General features: G+C 44.2%; 1 protein-coding gene across 4 annotated transcripts in view; it reads left to right on the forward strand.

Annotated features, from left to right (window-relative positions):
• The window catches only part of GPSM1 (G protein signaling modulator 1), a 347,209-nt gene that overhangs the window by 35,204 nt on the left and 292,205 nt on the right, over positions 1-19,800 (forward strand). The gene's annotated exons all lie outside the window — the stretch shown is intronic.

Consider the following 19,800-nt stretch of genomic DNA (forward strand, 5'->3'; position numbering starts at 1 on the left):
TTCAGGAGCTGCCGGCTTCTGAGGCACATTGATATCCTTAGCCAAGGGCATGCAACAATGAGGGGATGTGAGCAGAATCTCATTGCCCAAACTGCTGGCTTTACTGGACTGGAGTCCTAGAACAGGTACTCGGGATGTATCCAAAGTGTATACAAGGCAGGTGACATCACTGACATTGGTTGCACATTGGTTTATTTTTTACCAATACCAGAACTAATTATCTCTTGTATGTTGTCAGCATGGTAGGGGGAAGATATTGTGTTACACACAGGAAAGGAGAAGTTTTTGCCTGTGTACAGCAGGTTTCTTGTGCTGGAGTAAACCATGAGATACCAGATGTTTTCTTATTTTGGGATTAGCCGTGTAATAATGAACATCCGGAAAGCAAAAACATTGAAATATATATTTTTTTTCACTAAGTTTCTTCACCATGGATCTATTGCATATGTCCATCAATGACGTATATATATCCCAAAAAGTCTTCCTAAGAATTGTTAGAACAGCATCCAAAATTTCTGATTTTCATACAAATGTACATGACAACTTTTAAAGAGATTTCCCACAAAATACGTTTTATCACCAAGGCACAGGGAGATTGTTGGGTCCGAAAGACCTGGGTGTAGCACTACGCGATTCACTGCTTTGGTATATTGCCGTTTCATAGAAGAGAATGGAGCAACGATTGAGCACCCGTATGACTTCTCCATTGACAAAGGAGACTTAAGGGCTCCCCATCCAATGACAAATCTTGTAAAACCTCTTTAATGACTCAACTAAAACTTTTCCAACAATAACAGTGTTAAACCTTGCATATGTTAAGAAAGTTGTATATTAAGGTTTAATGGCCCTTTAACTCAGACATCTTGGAAATTCAATGCCAAGAAACGAGTAAGAATTGGCAAATAGCAGTGCACTCTTCTTTTTCCGGCCAACCAATTGACTATGAATAGAGCAGAGGTCGAGCATTGGACACTGGCTGAGCCATGTTCTTGGGATCATTGGGGATCCCAGCGGTCGGGCTCCCAGTGATTAGGACAGGGGACAACTTGCTGTTTTGGGAATAACCCCCTTAGTTTCAGCATATTTTATGTTTATGACTTTGTACCTAGATATTAAAGAAATCCAGCATAATTATGAGAAAGTTGTAATATGTGCATCTGAGATCATGTAGGCCAGAATATTTATATATATATTGTCCACATGTCTTATTAAAGAGAATGGACAACAGTGGGTGAGAAGGGCTGCATGCTTGGAAAAGCTGGAGGACGCTTATACAGGTGCTGTGTAATAGTAAAATACAGCCGAAGTGTGGGTATACCAATTGCTTTGCTTTGGGTTCAGCAGTTAGGCATTCCATCTAAAGGGGCATTTGAAGAATTTGTTATGCCCTACCCTATAGTTTACTGGACACTGGGGATCTGACCACTGGGCTCCTCAGCGATCCTGAGATTGGGGCTCTGGCACCCAACTGGGCTCTGTCTTAATTGGAGTGGAGGTGTGCAGGCTCAAAATCCGCTCACTTTATTCTCTATGGGACTTGCGGAAAAAGCAGAGCGCTATATTCTGCTATCCTCAGAATGCCATAGACCATGAATGGAGTGTAGGTTAAACACTTCCACTCCATTCGAGGACTGTTCTTGGGTTTACTGGATGTCACAGCAAACTTTTGATTATGTGAATACCACTTAAATCTGTTTGAATTTCGGTGTAATTTTAGTACTCAAAATGACACACTCTGCTACACCTGAAGGGGGTGATGCGTGAGATATAAATCACCCTTTCAGACCCTGTGCTAGTGAACATGGGCCCAGATAGTTTAACAGGTCGGTAGGCCCCGAGCCATGCAATTCATTAACTTGCAGCAATAACTGTTTCTTCTTACAATATCCTGCTAGACTGGCTGCTCTGAAGCCACGGGACAAAATGCCTTCCCTGTAAACCAGATGGAGTACAAGACCGGTAATGAAGGTATGAGGAGAAGATCATGTGAAAGTGAACTTTCTTCTGTGACTTGTTCTACAATATACATGATGCATTTTCTGTCTCCTCATGTGTCACGGATATTCTTCCAGTGATGTGTAATGGTTACAGTCAATGACAGGCAAAGGACTTAATCAATAACAATCTTGGATTTTCATGTGACACTATGATCCCCTAATTTATAATATACTATCCGAGTAGTTTTTTTTGTGTGTGTTTCATAAAGGCACCCTCCTTGGAATCCTGGCAAGATAATCTTTTCATGGGCCCAAATTCAAGGGCTACTTTTATGACATGGATTATCCGTGATACCATCTTGGCTTGGTTTAAACCCTTTTACACATAGATGTTGGGGCCAGCGATACATTTAATGACACTCTATATGGTAACCCAGTTCTATAAAAAATGTACAAATAACCATACCGTGCAATGACTAATTGCACACTTACAACCTTGGCTGCCATCAGTGAGGTTATTAATGGTCTTCTGAGGATTGTTCTGCCGCGCTGATTTCACTTGGGCACAGGCATCATTAATATCCACTGCTGGAAGCTCCCTTTGCAAACGCTGATCAATGACATCTCAGATGTGTGCAATGGAAGGCAAGTCCGGAGATGCTGCAGCAATGGGAGCATGCTTAGGCCACTTAGGCTGCTCACAGTAGGATGAGCAACGCAACATGCGGCCTGGTGTTGTCACATTAAAAACAACTCCTGTGTCATATTGGAGAAATGGCCGCACCGCTAGGTCCATGATTAATCCATCTTGTACTTCAAGTAAAATTGGATTTCACATACCAGGACTAATGCCGGGGTCACACTTGTGAGTGCAATGCGAGAAACTCATACAAGTCTCTCGCATCAATACCCGGCACTGCCGCCGGCACTCGGGACTGGAGCGCTCAGCTACATAGAAATACATGCAGCTGCACGCTCCGGTCCCGAGTGCCGGCAGAAGTGCCGGGTATTGATGCAAAGACTCGTGTGAGTTTCTCGTATTGCACTTGCAAGTGTGACCCCGGCCTAAGGCTATGTTCCCATGGTGAATATTTCTGCACCAATTAGCTAAATACGGTTACTTTTGTTTTGTTTTGTTTTTTTTTTTACACTTTTTCAGCTGCCTTTTTGTCCCCTATTGGTATGTCATGTTTTAAACAAAACTCCTTTATTTTGGATACTACCTGTTCCCTAGTTTTGGAAAAACTTTACTGATAGTCATGTGTGGAATAAATGCATTTTTTTATGTGTTTCCGCAGTGTAAGCGTACTAAAGATGCATATGGTGTCCTTGTTTGTTAGCCAATATAGTTTCTGTGGGAGTCTTCTTGCGAACACGTCCAGTTGACTTATAAGACAACTAGATGTATACACAAGTCCGAGGAGGCCATATCTCAAGAACACAGATTAGCAGGAACAAAAGAAAAACAATGCTGGATTCAGGAGAAAGCGCAACTAACACTGGGCTAAACAAAATAGTATTTAACACAAGTCTTTAAGATGCCCAATTGTAGCAGGAGAGAACCTCCTACACCTCTGAAAAAAGCAACCATAGGGGCATAGCTTTGCATGCATGCGGAGAGGGTGTGTCTCCGGAGTGCTGTCACTGCTTTAATCCTGTAAGATACGTCCTGAGGCGCAATTTCTGGGAGAAAAGACATCTACCTGGTGGCTAACGGTTCTTGGTTGCTGGAGGTGCTGATTTGATCTTTGATGGTAAAGGTGACCCAAAGCAGAAAGATCAGCTGGGGGGATGGAGCGGACCCATCAGACATCCAAGATGGTGCCCTCACTTCCTGTGGCCAGAGGCAGAGAGTTGTAGGAGGAGATGCAGCAACCAGACTGGAGCAATACTCTCTTAGAGCATCGCCCACAGCTCGCAGAAATGTAAGTCAGTGACTGGCACACAGGAGAACATCATAATGTTCCCAAAAGGATTTAGATCTGCTGCATTAGTTCAGGAGGAGGGGGATGATATCCCCCCTGACACAGAATCACACTCCCAGGTGCACAATATGTTATGATCTGGTGGCCTAAGAGCAGCATGGGATGTACTCTGGAGAAGGTGGTACCTGTACTGACCGCAGACCCTGAACCTAACACCGCAACTAGAAGTAGCCGTGGAATGTACCTAGCGCTCCCTAGACATCTCGACACAGCCGGAGGACTAATTACCCCTAGAGATAGAAAAGGGAAAACTATCTTGCCTCAGAGAAAATCCCCAAAGAACAGGCAGCCCCCCACAAATATTGACTGTGAGAGGAGAGGGAAAAAACATACACAGACTGAAATGAGAATTTAGCAAAGGAGGCCACTTCTAGCTAAATAGAAAGGACAGGACAGAGTACTATGTGGTCAGTATTAAAACACTAGAAAATATCCACCACAGAAAATACAAAAACTCCATAGCTAACTAAAGACATGGAGGGTATATCTGCATCTCCAGAGATACCAGCTTGGCTAAACAAATCCTTATACAGACCAAGCTGGACAAGACAAAACATGGAAAATAACTGAACAATAAGACCACAGCATGTGGACAGCAAAATCAAGGCCAGAACTTACCTTTGTTGAAAAGAACTGCAAAGCAGAAGAGACCAGGCAGGGATGTGAATCCTCCAGGAACAATGGACAACTGGCACTGACTAAAGGGTGAAGCAAGACTAAATAGCCCTGTCCAAATTGCAAAAAGTGAAAACACCTGATAAATGCTGTGATTCAGAGACAGCAGTGCTACCACTTACAACCACCAGAGGGAGCCCAAGAGCAGAATTCACAACAGTACCCCCCCTTGAGGAGGGGTCACCGAACCCTCACCAGAGCCCCCAGGCCGATCCGGACGAGCCAAATGAAAGGCACGAACCAAATCATCAGCATGAACATCGGAGGCAACAACCCAAGAATTATCCTCCTGGCCATAACCCTTCCACTTGACAAGATACTGAAGCCTCCGCCTTGAAAAACGAGAATCCAAGATCTTCTCAACAACATACTCCAACTCCCCATCAATCAACACCGGGGCAGGAGGATCAACAGAGGGAACGACGGGTACCACATATTGCCGCAACAAAGATCTATGAAAAACATTGTGGATGGAAAAAGAGTCTGGAAGGGCCAAACGAAAAGACACTGGATTGATAATCTCAGAAATCCTATAAGGACCAATAAACCGAGGCTTGAACTTAGGGGAAGAAACCTTCATAGGAACATGACGGGAAGACAACCAGACCAAATCCCCAACCCGAAGCCGGGAACCCACACACCGCCGACGGTTAGCAAAACGCTGAGCCTCCTCCCGAGACAAGACCAAATTGTCCACAACATGAGCCCAAATTTGCTGCAACCTGTCAACCACAGAGTCCACCCCAGGACAATCAGAAGGCTCAACCTGCCCCGAAGAAAAACGAGGATGAAACCCAGAATTACAAAAAAAAGGTGAAACCAAGGTAGCAGAACTAGCCCGATTATTAAGGGCAAACTCGGCCAATGGCAAGAAAGCCACCCAATCATCCTGATCGGCAGACACAAAGCATCTCAAATAAGTTTCCAAAGTCTGGTTAGTTCGCTCGGTTTGGCCATTTGTCTGAGGATGAAATGCGGAAGAAAAAGACAAATCAATGCCCAGCCTAGCACAAAAGGCCCGCCAAAACCTGGAAACAAACTGGGAACCTCTATCGGACACAATATTCTCCGGAATGCCATGCAAACGAACCACATGCTGAAAAAACAACGGAACCAACTCAGAAGAGGAAGGCAATTTAGGCAAAGGTACCAAATGAACCATCTTAGAAAACCGGTCACAAACCACCCAGATAACCGATATCCTCTGGGAAACCGGAAGATCTGAATTAAAATCCATAGAAATATGCGTCCAAGGCCTCTCAGGGACCGGCAAAGGCAAAAGCAACCCACTGGCGCGTGAGCAGCAAGGTTTGGCCCGCGCACAAGTCCCACAGGACTGCACAAAGGAGCGCACATCCCGTGACAAAGAAGGCCACCAAAATGACCTACTAACCAAATCTCTGGTACCAAAAATCCCAGGATGGCCAGCCAACACAGAACAGTGAACCTCAGAAATTACTTTGCTAGTCCATCTATCAGGAACAAACAGTTTCCCCACTGGACAGTGGTCAGGTTTATCAGCCTGAAATTCCTGAAGAACCCGTCGTAGATCAGGGGAGATGGCAGAAAGAATCACCCCCTCCTTCAGAATGCCGACCGGCTCACGGACCCCAGGGGAATGAGGCAAAAAACTCCTAGAGAGGGCATCAGCCTTAATATTCTTAGAACCCGGAAGATACGAGACAACAAAATCAAAACGGGAGAAAAACAGGGACCATCGAGCCTGTCTAGGATTCAGCCGTTTGGCAGACTCGAGGTAAATCAGATTCTTATGATCGGTTAAGACCACAATACGGTGTTTAGCCCTCTCAAGCCAATGTCGCCTCTCCTCAAATGCCCACTTCATAGCTAACAACTCACGATTACCGACATCATAATTGCGTTCCGCAGGCAAAAATTTTCGAGAGAAGAAGGCACACGGTTTCATCAAGGAACCATCAGAATTCCTCTGAGACAAAACGGCCCCTGCCCCAATCTCAGAAGCGTCAACCTCAACCTGAAAAGGAAGAGAAACATCCGGCTGACACAACACAGGGGCAGAAGTAAATCGGCGTTTAAGCTCCTGAAAGGCAGAAACGGCCGCAGAGGACCAATTCGTCACATCAGCGCCTTTCTTCGTCAAATCGGTCAGGGGTTTAACCACACTGGAGAAGTTGGCAATGAAACGGCGATAAAAATTAGCAAAGCCCAAAAATTTCTGAAGGCTCTTCACGGATGTGGGCTGGATCCAATCATGAATGGCCTGAACCTTAGCCGGATCCATTTCTATAGATGATGGAGAAAAAATGAAGCCCAAAAAAGAAACCTTCTGTACTCCAAAGAGGCACTTAGACCCCTTCACAAACAAGGCATTATCACGAAGGATCTGAAATACCATCCTGACTTGTTTCACATGAGACTCCCAATCATCCGAAAAAATCAAAATATCATCCAAATATACAATTATGAATTTATCAAGATAATTCCGAAATATATCATGCATGAAGGACTGAAACACAGATGGAGCATTAGAGAGTCCGAATGGCATCACAAGATATTCAAAATGGCCCTCGGGCGTATTGAACGCAGTTTTCCATTCGTCGCCCTGCTTAATACGAACAAGATTATATGCCCCTCGAAGGTCAATCTTAGTAAACCAACTAGCACCCTTAATCCTGGCAAACAAATCAGAGAGCAAAGGCAAAGGGTATTGGAATTTGACCGTGATCTTATTCAAGAGGCGATAATACAGGGTCTCAAGGAGCCATCCTTCTTGGCAACAAAAAAGAAACCTGCTCCCAATGGAGAAGAAGATGGCCGAATATGCCCCTTCTCCAAGGACTCCTTCACATAGCTCCGCATGGCGGTATGTTCTGGCACAGACAGGTTGAAAAGTCGGCCTTTAGGGAACTTACAGCCTGGAATCAAGTCAATAGCACAATCACAGTCCCTATGCGGTGGAAGGGAACTGGACTTGGGCTCATTGAATACATCCTGGAAATCTGGCAAAAACTCAGGAATTTCAGAAGAGGGGGAGGAGGCAATTGACATCACAGGAATGTCACCATGAACCCCCTGACAACCCCAACTAGTCACAGACATAGATTTCCAATCTAATACCGGATTATGCACCTGTAACCATGGGAAACCCAGCACAATAGCATCATGCAAATTATGCAACACCAGAAAACGACAATCTTCCTGATGGGCTGGCGCCATGCACATGGTCAGCTGTGTCCAAAACTGAGGTTTATTTTTAGCCAACGGTGTAGCATCAATGCCCCTCAAAGGAATAGGACTCTGCAAAGGCTGCAAGGGGAAACCACAACGTCTGGCAAATTCTAAGTCCATTAGGTTTAGAGCGGCGCCTGAATCCACAAATGCCATGACAGAAAATGACGATAATGAGCAGATCAGGGTCACAGATAACAGAAATGTAGGTTGTACAGTACTGATGGTAACAGAACCAGCGATTCTCTTGGTACGCTTAGGGCAATCAGAAATAACATGAGCAGAATCGCCACAGTAAAAACACAACCTATTCTGACGTCTGAATCCTTGTCGTTCAGCTCTAGACACAATCCTATCACACTGCATAGGCTCAGGACTGTGCTCTGAAGACAATGCCATAGTGTGCACAACTCTGCGCTCGCGCAAGCGCCGATCAATCTGAATGGCCAGAGACATAGAATCACTCAGACCAGCAGGCGTGGGGAACCCCACCATAACATCTTTAACGGATTCAGAAAGACCCTTTCTGAAGATTGCCGCCAAGGCATCCTCATTCCATTTAGTCAGTACAGACCATTTTCTAAACTTCTGGCAATATGATTCTGCCGCTTCTTGACCCTGAGACAGGGCCAACAAGGTCTTCTCAGCATGATCCACTGAATTAGGTTCATCATACAATAACCCAAGCGCCTGAAAAAAGGTGTCTACATTAAGCAACGCCGGATTCCCAGGTTCCAGGGCAAATGCCCAATCCTGGGGGTCACCACGCAGCAGAGATATAATAATTTTAACTTGCTGGATGGGATCACCAGAGGAACAGGGTTTCAGAGAAAAAAAACAGTTTACAGTTATTTTTAAAGCTCAGAAATTTGGACCTATCCCCAAAAAACAAATCAGGAGTTGGAATTCTAGGCTCTAAAACCGGAGTCTGAACGATATAATCGGAAATACCCTGTACTCTAGCAGCAAGTTGATCCACACGAGAAGCCAATCCCTGAACATCCATACCAGCGCCGAACTCCTGAGCCACCCAGAGGCAAAGAGGGAAGAGAAAAAAAAAACACAACAGACTACAGAAAAAAAAATGGCTCAGCACTTTCCTTCCCTTCTTCTGAGATGCGGTTAACTCATTTTTGGCCAGTTGTACTGTTATGATCTGGTGGCCTAAGAGCAGCATGGGGCGTACTCTGGAGAAGGTGGTACCTGTACTGACCGCAGACCCTGAACCTAACACTGCAACTAGAAGTAGCCGTGGAATGTACCTAGCGCTCCCTAGACATCTCGACACAGCCGGAGGACTAATTACCCCTAGAGATAGAAAAGGGAAAACTATCTTGCCTCAGAGAAAATCCCCAAAGAACAGGCAGCCCCCCACAAATATTGACTGTGTGAGGAGAGGGAAAAAACATACACAGACTGAAATGAGAATTTAGCAAAGGAGGCCACTTCTAGCTAAATAGAAAGGACAGGACAGAGTACTATGCGGTCAGTATTAAAACACTAGAAAATATCCACCACAGAAAATACAAAAACTCCACAGCTAACTAAAGACATGGAGGGTATATCTGCATCTCCAGAGATACCAGCTTGGCTAAACAAATCCTTATACAGACCAAGCTGGACAAGACAAAACATGGAAAATAACTGAACAATAAGACCACAGCATGTGGACAGCAAAATCAAGGCCAGAACTTATCTTTGTTGAAAAGAACTGCAAAGCAGAAGAGACCAGGCAGGGATGTGAATCCTCCAGGAACAATGGACAACTGGCACTGACTAAAGGGTTAAGCAAGACTAAATAGCCCTGTCCAAATTGCAAAAAGTGAAAACACCTGATAAATGCTGTGATTCAGAGACAGCAGCGCTACCACTTACAACCACCGGAGGGAGCCCAAGAGCAGAATTCACAACACAATAATGTAGAACTGACTTCCAAGCACGCAGAGAGCACCCCTGGTGTAAAATCCTTAGGGGGATCACCATGTTTAATGGATGTTTTAAACACTGTTAACAATTGTAATTCCACACTGACCACGCTAACAGGCCAGATAGGCTATATACAGGAGACCTGTCACGGTTCCACCCCTCAGTGTGTCTGGGATGCAGTTATTGACAGGTTGGCCATCCAATCTGGTACAGGCGTCTTCTGAGCTGTCAGTGTGTTGATTGACAGCTCAACTATTGTGAGGTTTGTTCTCCTGTGCCTTGAGTTCTGTATGGTTGATCTGTATGATTCTGTATGTTGGACTGCTTTCTGACCATCCACCTGTTTAACCCCTTCAGCTCTTATCGTTATCCTCCTGATACTCTGACCTCGGAATGGTACCTGAATGGTACCTGACTACGCTTTTGTCTCTTCCTTCTGTTTATGATGTACCCTCCTGGCTTCTGACCTTGGACTCCTTGACCATTCTGACTCACGGTTTGGTCTTGAGAAATGACTAGCGTCACACGATCATTCTGACAATCCAGCACGATGCGCAAAAAATGGCAAAGCGTACAACTGCTGTGAAGAGGAGAGTTGGTGAACTGGAGGACGCCCTCCCTCCTGTCCACAGAGACATTAGTCAATACAAGCAGTTGCCCCTTTAATGGCCAGGAATGATGAGTTGGAAAACCACCTGCGGCATAATATCGGGCTGGTGGGTGTTCCTGAGAAGGTGGAAGGGAGAGACTCAGATGGCTTTTTTTTTTTAAGTGGCTGCTAAATACCTTCCTCAAGAAATTCTCACTCCTCCTCTGTTTGCAGGGTTCCCACGAGACCCAGCCCAGTGGGCAGACCTGCTCGGCCTATCCTGGTTAAAATCTTAGGTTATAAAGACTGGGATATCTTACTGAGGAAGGCACAGGCAAACCGCACAGATCACTTGGAGGGCAGAGAGTATCCTTTTTTCAGACTTCTCTGTGGAAGTCCAGCGTAAAAGATCCCTTTACATAGACATTAAAGGAAGAATGAGATCACTTTGGTTGCGATATTCCATGATTTACCCAGCAAAACTGAGAATGATTGTGCTGGGTTCCACCTTTTTCTTTGAGTCCCCCAAAGACGCTCTGAGATGGATGGACTTTTACGAATGGCAGATCAGTTAATTTTATATCTTAGACTATAAGAGGTTTGAGGTACAATTCCAAAAGACACGCAATATTTGAATATATCAAAAAGATCAACCCGACAATAATAGGGCTACAGGAGTCGCATATGACAAAAGAGCTTATTCATTTAATATACACTCACCGGCCACTTTATTAGGTACACCTGTCCAACTTCTTGTTGACACTTAATTTCTAATCAGCCAATCACATGGCGGCAACTCAGTGCATTTAGGCATGTAGACATGGTCAAGACAATCTCCTGCAGTTCAAACCGAGCATCAGTATGGGGAAGAAAGGTGATTTGAGTGCCTTTGAACGTGGCATGGTTGTTGGTGCCAGAAGGGCTGGTCTGAGTATTTCAGAAACTGCTGATCTACTGGGATTTTCACGCACAACCATCTCTAGGGTTTACAGAGAATGGTCCGAAAAAGAAAAAAAATCCAGTGAGCGGCAGTTCTGTGGGCGGAAATGCCTTGTTGATGCCAGAGGTCAGAGGAGAATGGGCAGACTGGTTCGAGCTGATAGAAAGGCAACAGTGACTCAAATCGCCACCCGTTACAACCAAGGTAGGCCTAAGAGCATCTCTGAACGCACAGTGCGTCGAACTTTGAGGCAGATGGGCTACAGCAGCAGAAGACCACACCGGGTACCACTCCTTTCAGCTAAGAACAGGAAACTGAGGCTACAATTTGTACAAGCTCATCGAAATTGGACAGTAGAAGATTGGAAAAACGTTGCTTGGTCTGATGAGTCTTGATTTCTGCTGCGACATTCGGATGGTAGGGTCAGAATTTGGCGTAAACAACATGAAAGCATGGATCCATCCTGCCTTGTATGGAGCATCTTTGGGATGTGCAGCCGACAAATCTGCGGCAACTGTGTGATGCCATCATGTCAATATGGACCAAAATCTCTGAGGAATGCTTCCAGCACCTTGTTGAATCTATGCCACGAAGAATTGAGGCAGTTCTGAAGGCAAAAGGGGGTCCAACCCGTTACTAGCATGGTGTACCTAATAAAGTGGCCGGTGTGTGTATATGTCCTGGATGGGGTTTGACCTGCACTGTTTCTATTCCAACTACTCTAGGGAAGCCAGTTTTTATAGTGCATAAGTATTCCCTTTAAATGCATAAGCACCTTCAAAGATGATGAATGGAAGTTTGCAGGTGGCCGTTGCTTAATTTCTTATTTTGAATGTGCCATTGCTGTAGTGTATGTTCCCCCTCCTTACTCTATTATTCTGATCAAAAGTCCCGATGAAACTGACAGACTGGCAAGATATCCCTTTAATAGATATGGGAGACATTACCGTACAGTTGTGCGAAAAAGTGTTTGCCCCTTCCTGACTTCCTATTCTTTTGCTTGTTTGTCACACTTAAATGTTTCGTTTCAGATCACCAAACAAATGTAAATATTAGACAAAGATAACACAAGTAAACACAAAATGCAGTTTTTAAATGTAGGTCTTTATTATTAAGGGAAAAGAAATCCAAACCTACAGGGCCCTGTGTGAGAAAGTGATGCCCCCTTAACCTAATAACTGGCTGGGCCACCCTTGGCAGCAACAACTGCAATCAAGCATTTGCAATAACTGGCAATGAGTCTTTTACAACGCTCTAGAGGAACTTTGGCCCCCTCATTTTTGCAGAATTGTTGTAATTCAGCCACATTGGACGGCTTCCAAGCATGAACTGCGTTTTTAAGGTCATGCCACAGCATCTCAATCGTATTAAGGTTAGGACTTTGACTTGGCCACTCCAAAGTTTTAAATTTATTTTTCTTAAGCCAATCAGAGGTGGACTTACTGGTGCGTTTTGGATCATCGTCCTGCTGCAAAATCCAAGTGCGCTTCAGCTTGAGGTCACGAACAGATGGACGAATAGTCTCCTTCATGATTTTAGGTAGACAGCAGAATTCATGGTTCCATTTACCACGTCAAGTTTTCCAGGTCCTGAAGCAGCAAAACAGCTTCAGACCATCACACTCCCACCACCATATTTTACTGCTGCTATGATGTTCCTTTTCTGAAGTGCTTTGTAACTTCTACGCCTACATACACCTTCCAAAAAGCTCAACTTTTGTCTCGTCACTCCACAGAATATTCTCCCGAAAGTATTGGGTATCATCAAGATGTTTTCTGGCAAAACTAAGACAAGCCTTTATGTTCTTATTGCTTAGCAGGGGTGTTCATCTTGGAACTCTGCCATGCAGTCCATTTTTGCCCAGTCTCATTCTTATGGTGGAATCATGAACACTGACCTTACGCAGGCGTGTACTATGGAGGACAGAGAATGAACTTTAATCCAATATTGCAGCCAGCATGCAGCCAGCGGGTAAGGAAAGGGTGAATCAAACACCCGAAAACCCCGCCCATATGACTGAAAATTGTTCCCTCCAAATTCAGGTGCCAGAGTCCCTTTAATGCCGCTGAGAAATAAGTGGATTGCGCCCCCAGCATTGGAAATTCCCGGGGTCTCAGCTACCTGGGGTAGCTGAGACCCCAGAGAGCATGCTTCGCATTAGTTTTTACCAACCCCATTCATGTGATCACCTTTCACAATTTTACCCCCATTGATTTTTTCCAAATTTTCATTAGCCCAGAAGTCCTACAATTGATTGCCCACCAAACAAACTTATATACCCAACAATATATCTCTTCCTGCATCCCCACAATATCCCGGAAATAAAAAATTGGGGGCCTTACTCTGAATATGGGATTGGTAAAAAAAAAAAAAAAAAAATACACTCCACTCCTACTGGGCAACAAAAGCTGCCCACAGCACCCCTGTGTTTGTAGCCATCATGTCCTGAGTCCGTTATGAAGCCCTAATGAGATTCCTACAAGCCCCCCCCCTCCAAGAACTGGCCCCAGCTATGATTGGCTAAACAAATTGAGACCCCTTATCATGGTCTGTATGGAAGTTCTTGTTTAGTGCTTCAGGGATTAATGCTGTTGGACTCTCTCTGAGTGTGGGAGGGCTTTAAATAGCCTTTTTTGGGCTCTGTCCATTGTCAGTGATACTTTTGACCCCGGCTGAGTTTTTGATCCCCGCGTATCAATGGATACTGTCTGCCTTTGTATGATTGCTTGTGTATGACCCGGTCCATTCCTGTTTCTGAGTTTACTACCTGAATCTGTACTTTCTTAGTCTCTCTGTTTTGACCTCTGCTTGCACTGACCTTCCACTTTCTTTCTCCCGCTTGACACTGCGCTGTTATCTCCGGCTTTCTGACCCTGTATTGTTACTGACCACGTCTCTGTCTCCTTCTGTACCTTGTCATCTCCTGGTTGACCCGTGCCTGTCTGACATCCCCCTAGGCTTCCCTAGCCCGAGCTCTGGTCCCTGGAGCCCTGGGTCTTGTCTCCGCCCCCTAACACTCCTCTTGCGGTCTTGGCTTCACTACTGTGGCTGCCCCATTCCTCTGGAATCTTTGGGCACTGTCTGCCCAACTCAGGACATGCACACTGACTCGGCAAGCAAGTGCAGTGCGATGTCCTTGACACCCCTAATTTCTCTCCTACAACATTCATTTCTAAATTCCTATACCCCAGAGCAAAATGTGGCAGTCGACGAGACTGACGTCTTTCACTCCGCCAATTTATCCCCTCCAAGTGAGCCAAATACGGCGTCAAACTGTATAAAACATGTAAGAGCTCATCAGGGTACACTTCCACCTTCCTAATTTATGAAGGTAGGGACCGCCAAATCAACCCCCCAAACTGCCCCAGACAACTGGCATCTCAGACAAAATTATCTAGCTAATGAACTACCACACAAGCATCCTCCTATGCAAATACCTCCAAATACAGGGGCCTGTGGGACAGTTAGGAAAAGCCGAGTGGGGTTTCCGTCACAGTTGGTGTTCAGAAGTTTGGAGAAGGGGGCGTCATTCTCTTTCGCTAGTGACCAACTTCTTGCAGTGAAGATAGGAGGGACATCTACATGCTGACCACATGCGGACACCACTGTGACGGTCAGAGACAGGGGCGCCACCAGGGACAAACGGAAACCAATCTGTATCACAGATTCTAACAGATTTATGGGTGGCATTGATCTGTCAGACCAGGTTCTACAACCATAGCTGGGGAAGCAGAAGACCAGGACCTGGTAAAAAAAAAAAAAGTGGCAATCTACCTCATCCAAATTGCTACATACAAAAGTTTTGTCCTGTACAAAAAATCCCAAGAACCGCTCACTTTCCTCCGGTTTCAGGAAAAAATTGTTGAGCACCTCATATTTGAGTCAAGGGCATAGGGGGAAGCCTTTGAGTCTGAGGATGTCCGGAGACTTGCAGAGCGCCGTTTTCCTTGCCCTGTCCCTGTCACTCCCACCCAAAAGTATCCCCGAAAAAGATGCCGGGTTTGTAGGAAGCATCATTACAACACCGTTTATTCTTCCTGCTGCAATATACTCAAATGCGGGGCAACTGTTTTGTTAGCGAGACCAAGTTTTATAATCAGCCAATGTGTTTTTAGGAACATGAGTAATTATTCCTAGAAGGATTTTCTTGTTTGCTCAGTGTCTCTGTAAAAGCTTAGAATGGGTCCTGGAACTTGTTCAATTTTACTCTAAAGCCCAAATGGTATGCTATCTGTTGTTATTATAGGCAAAGCCGTGTGTCCAGAATTCACATTGGTGCCATATTGGATATACAGTTGTGCTCAAAAGTTTACATACCCCTGCAGAATTTGTGCTTTCTTGGCAATCTTTTCTCAGAGAATATGAATGATAACACCTAAACCTTTTCTCCACTCATGGTTAGTGGTTGGGTGAAGCCATTTAGTGTCAAACTACTGTGTTTTCTCTTTTTAAATCTTAATGAGAACCAAAACATCCAAATGACCTTGATCAAAAGTTCACATACCCCATTTCTTAATACCGTGTATTGCCCCCTCTAACATCAATGACAGCTTGAAGTCTTTTGTGGTAGTTGTGGATGAGGTTTTTTATTTTCTCAGATGGTAAAGCTGCCCACTCTTCTTGGCAAAAAGCCAGTTCCTGTAAATTCCTGAGCTGTCTAGGATGAACTGCGCACTTGAGATCTCCCCAGAGTGGCTCAATGATATTGAGGTCAGGAGACTGAGATGGCCACTCCAGAACCTTCGCTTTGTTCTGACCGTGGTCAGAATTGTAAAAATTGGCTTAATCATTAAGTACCAAATTTGCCCTGTCACTAAGGGGTTAATAATAAAGACCTTCACTTAAAAACTGCATTTTATGCATTTTATGTTACTTGTGTTATCTTTGTCTAATATTTAAATGTTGTTTGGTGACCTGAAACTTTTAAGTGTGACAAACATGCAAAAGACTAGGAAATCAAGAAGGGGGCAAACACTTTTTCACAAAACTGTATATGTAATCCATTTAGAGACAAATTTCCTGCAGGAGAGAATTCCCTGTCCCCCTTTGGCTGCCTTATTAAAGATATCTGGAGAGAGAGGTTTCCTAACTCAAAGGTTTACTCATGTGCCTCATCGACATATCAATCCCTCTCAAACATTGATTTAGTGTTATGTAATCCTTCTACGATCTCGGAGATTGTTAATATAGAATGCTCTCCCAGGTTGTTATCGGATCACTCTCCCCTACAGTTTCAGCTACAGGTGGATCTGATGAGGTCTAGTTTCACTCAAGGGTGCAGGCCTAATCCATTTTGGCTTAAAATTATTGACTGTAACAATGTCAGGGGACAACTATCGGAATTTTTTTCCCACTAATTTGGGCTCGGCACATATACAGTGCCTACAAGTAGTATTCAACCCCCTGCAGATTTAGCAGGTTTAATAAGATGCAAATAAGTTAGAGCCTTCAAACTTCAAACAAGAGCAGGATTTATTAACAGATGCATAAATCTTACAAACCAAAAAGTTTTGTTGCTCAGTTACATTTTTATAAATTTTAAACATAAAAGTGTGGGTCAATTATTATTCAACCCCTAGGTTTAATATTTTGTGGAATAACCTTTGTTTGCAATTACAGCTAATAATCGTCTTTTATAAGACCTGATCAGGCCGGCACAGGTCTCTGGAGTTATCTTGGCCCACTCCTCCTTGCAGATCTTCTCCAAGTTATCTAGGTTCTTTGGGTGTCTCATGTGGACTTTAATCTTGAGCTCCTTCCACAAGTTTTCAATTGGGTTAAGGTCAGGAGACTGACTAGGCCACTGCAACACCTTGATTTTTTGCCTCTTGAACCAGGCCTTGGTTTTCTTGGCTGTGTGCTTTGGGTCGTTGTCTTGTTGGAAGATGAAATGACGACCCATCTTAAGATCCTTGATGGAGGAGCGGAGGTTCTTGGCCAAAATCTCCAGGTAGGCCGTGCTATCCATCTTCCCATGGATGCGGACCAGATGGCCAGGCCCCTTGGCTGAGAAACAGCCCCACAGCATGATGCTGCCACCACCATGCTTGACTGTAGGGATGGTATTCTTGGGGTCGTATGCAGTGCCATCCAGTCTCCAAACGTCACGTGTGTGGTTGGCACCAAAGATCTCGATCTTGGTCTCATCAGACCAGAGAACCTTGAACCAGTCAGTCTCAGAGTCCTCCAAGTGATCATGAGCAAACTGTAGACGAGCCTTGACATGACGCTTTGAAAGTAAAGGTACCTTACGGGCTCGTCTGGAACGGAGACCATTGCGGTGGAGTACGTTACTTATGGTATTGACTGAAACCAATGTCCCCACTGCCATGAGATCTTCCCGGAGCTCCTTCCTTGTTGTCCTTGGGTTAGCCTTGACTCTTCGGACAAGCCTGGCCTCGGCACGGGAGGAAACTTTCAAAGGCTGTCCAGGCCGTGGAAGGCTAACAGTAGTTCCATAAGCCTTCCACTTCCGGATGATGCTCCCAACAGTGGAGACAGGTAGGCCCAACTCCTTGGAAAGGGTTTTGTACCCCTTGCCAGCCTTGTGACCCTCCACGATCTTGTCTCTGATGGCCTTGGAATGCTCCTTTGTCTTTCCCATGTTGACCATGTATGAGTGCTGTTCACAAGTTTGGGGAGGGTCTTAAATAGTCAGAAAAGGCTGGAAAAAGAGATAATTAATCCAAACATGTGAAGCTCATTGTTCTTTGTGCCTGAACTACTTCTTAATACTTTAGGGGAACCAAACAGAATTCTGGTGGGTTGAGGGGTTGAATAATAAATGACCCTCTGAAACAACTTTTCACAATTTAAAAAAAAAATAAACAAAGAAATAACATTCTTTTTTGCTGCAGTGCATTTCACACTTCCAGGCTGATCTACAGTCCAAATGTCACAATGCCAAGTTAATTCCAAATGTGTAAACCTGCTAAATCTGCAGGGGGTTGAATACTACTTGTAGGCACTGTAAGATTGTAATTGGATGCAATGAAGACCTGCTTGAGGGGCGTGATAATAAGAGAAATAAAGTCGATTAAGGATAGCTCACAAAAGAGAGGGAGACCTGAAAACGAGAGTTTGGGATACTGAATTGTTTATTCATAATAGCCCTGAAAAGTTATCACCGTGGAAGGAACCGCAAAAACTGCTTTGGGCATTCCAACTAGAGCAGGACAATAATAAACATGTTTATAAAACAGTAATTCTATGACAAGAGAGGGACCATGGGTCAGTTACTTGCAAAGATGGCTGAGGCCCAAAAAGAAAATGCTTTTATATAGTAATTGAAGGGTGTAGCTGTCAATATGGTCATCAGGATCCCAGAAATACTAAAGATCTTGCGTTGCTTCTATTCTAATCTATATTTTTCTAATGTCAATTGATTTGTCGATTACCTCTCGGGGATAACTCTCCCTTGTCTGGAGGATAAAGATAGCTTTTATTTTTTCTACATCCAATTTCCTTGGAAGAAGTTAGACTGTAGGGAAAATGGCTAATGATAAGGCCCCTGGATCGGATGGCCTTCCACTAGAAATCTATAGACATTTTGAGGACGAAATATTACTGAGCTACCTTTTAAAATTATTAATAATGCATTTTTATCAGGACTGTTACCAAAGTCGTTATATAAGGCGATAACCGTTGTTCTGCCCAAGGATGTAAAAAAAAATAGGCCTGTCAGAGTCAGGTAGTTCTCTATCTCATTGCTGATGACAGATGTTAAGATATTGGCTAAAATTCTAGCCTGCCGACTGAGTGCGGTTATTGAATCAGTAATATATCCAGATCAGGCTGGCTTCATGCCCTGTAAGTAAACTGCTGTAAACCTACGTAGACTTTTAATTTGCAGGCGCCACAGGTGGATTCTAGTCGGAAGGACGTCTTATCCTTAGGTGCCACCAAAGTATTTGAAAGTGTCAAATGGGGTTGTATTTGGGCAGTGTTTTTTTAAAAAAAAAAAGAGATATGGCCCTAACTTTCTAAAATGGGTTATGCTGATGTATAAGCACCAACTGCTGAAATAAGAGGAAATGGATATGTTTCTGGAAACCTTGAGCTTCAAAGGGGAAGACAGGGCTGCCCAATGTCACCCTTCCTTTTTGAACTGTTACTTATTAGACAACCTAATGGGATAGAGTTTTAAATATGTAAATTGCGAAGAAAAGATTGCTTTGTATGCAGATGATCTCTTATTTGTCAAGAATATAAACACTTTGCTTCCAATTATAATGGGATGTATAAAGAGATTTGGGGTCGTCTTGGGATTGACCATAAATTGTGCAAAGTCTACTCTGCTTCCCTTGGACGATAAAAACATCTGAGGACTATGAAGTTCTGTCATGGTCCCAGTAGTCTCCCCATTTAAATATCTCTGCATATATATTACAAGAGAGGCAAAAGATTATATCCCTCTAAACCTGAGTCCATTGGTAAGTTCCAGAAATAAAGTTGAAGCATGGGGGAAATTGTCGCTTTCAGCCTTGGGATGAATCCTGTCAAAATTTGCATTCTTTATGTACTGCATAATTCTCTCTT

This window comes from Ranitomeya variabilis, chromosome 2, assembly GCF_051348905.1.
Source record: "Ranitomeya variabilis isolate aRanVar5 chromosome 2, aRanVar5.hap1, whole genome shotgun sequence".
NCBI classification, from domain to species: domain Eukaryota; kingdom Metazoa; phylum Chordata; class Amphibia; order Anura; family Dendrobatidae; genus Ranitomeya; species Ranitomeya variabilis.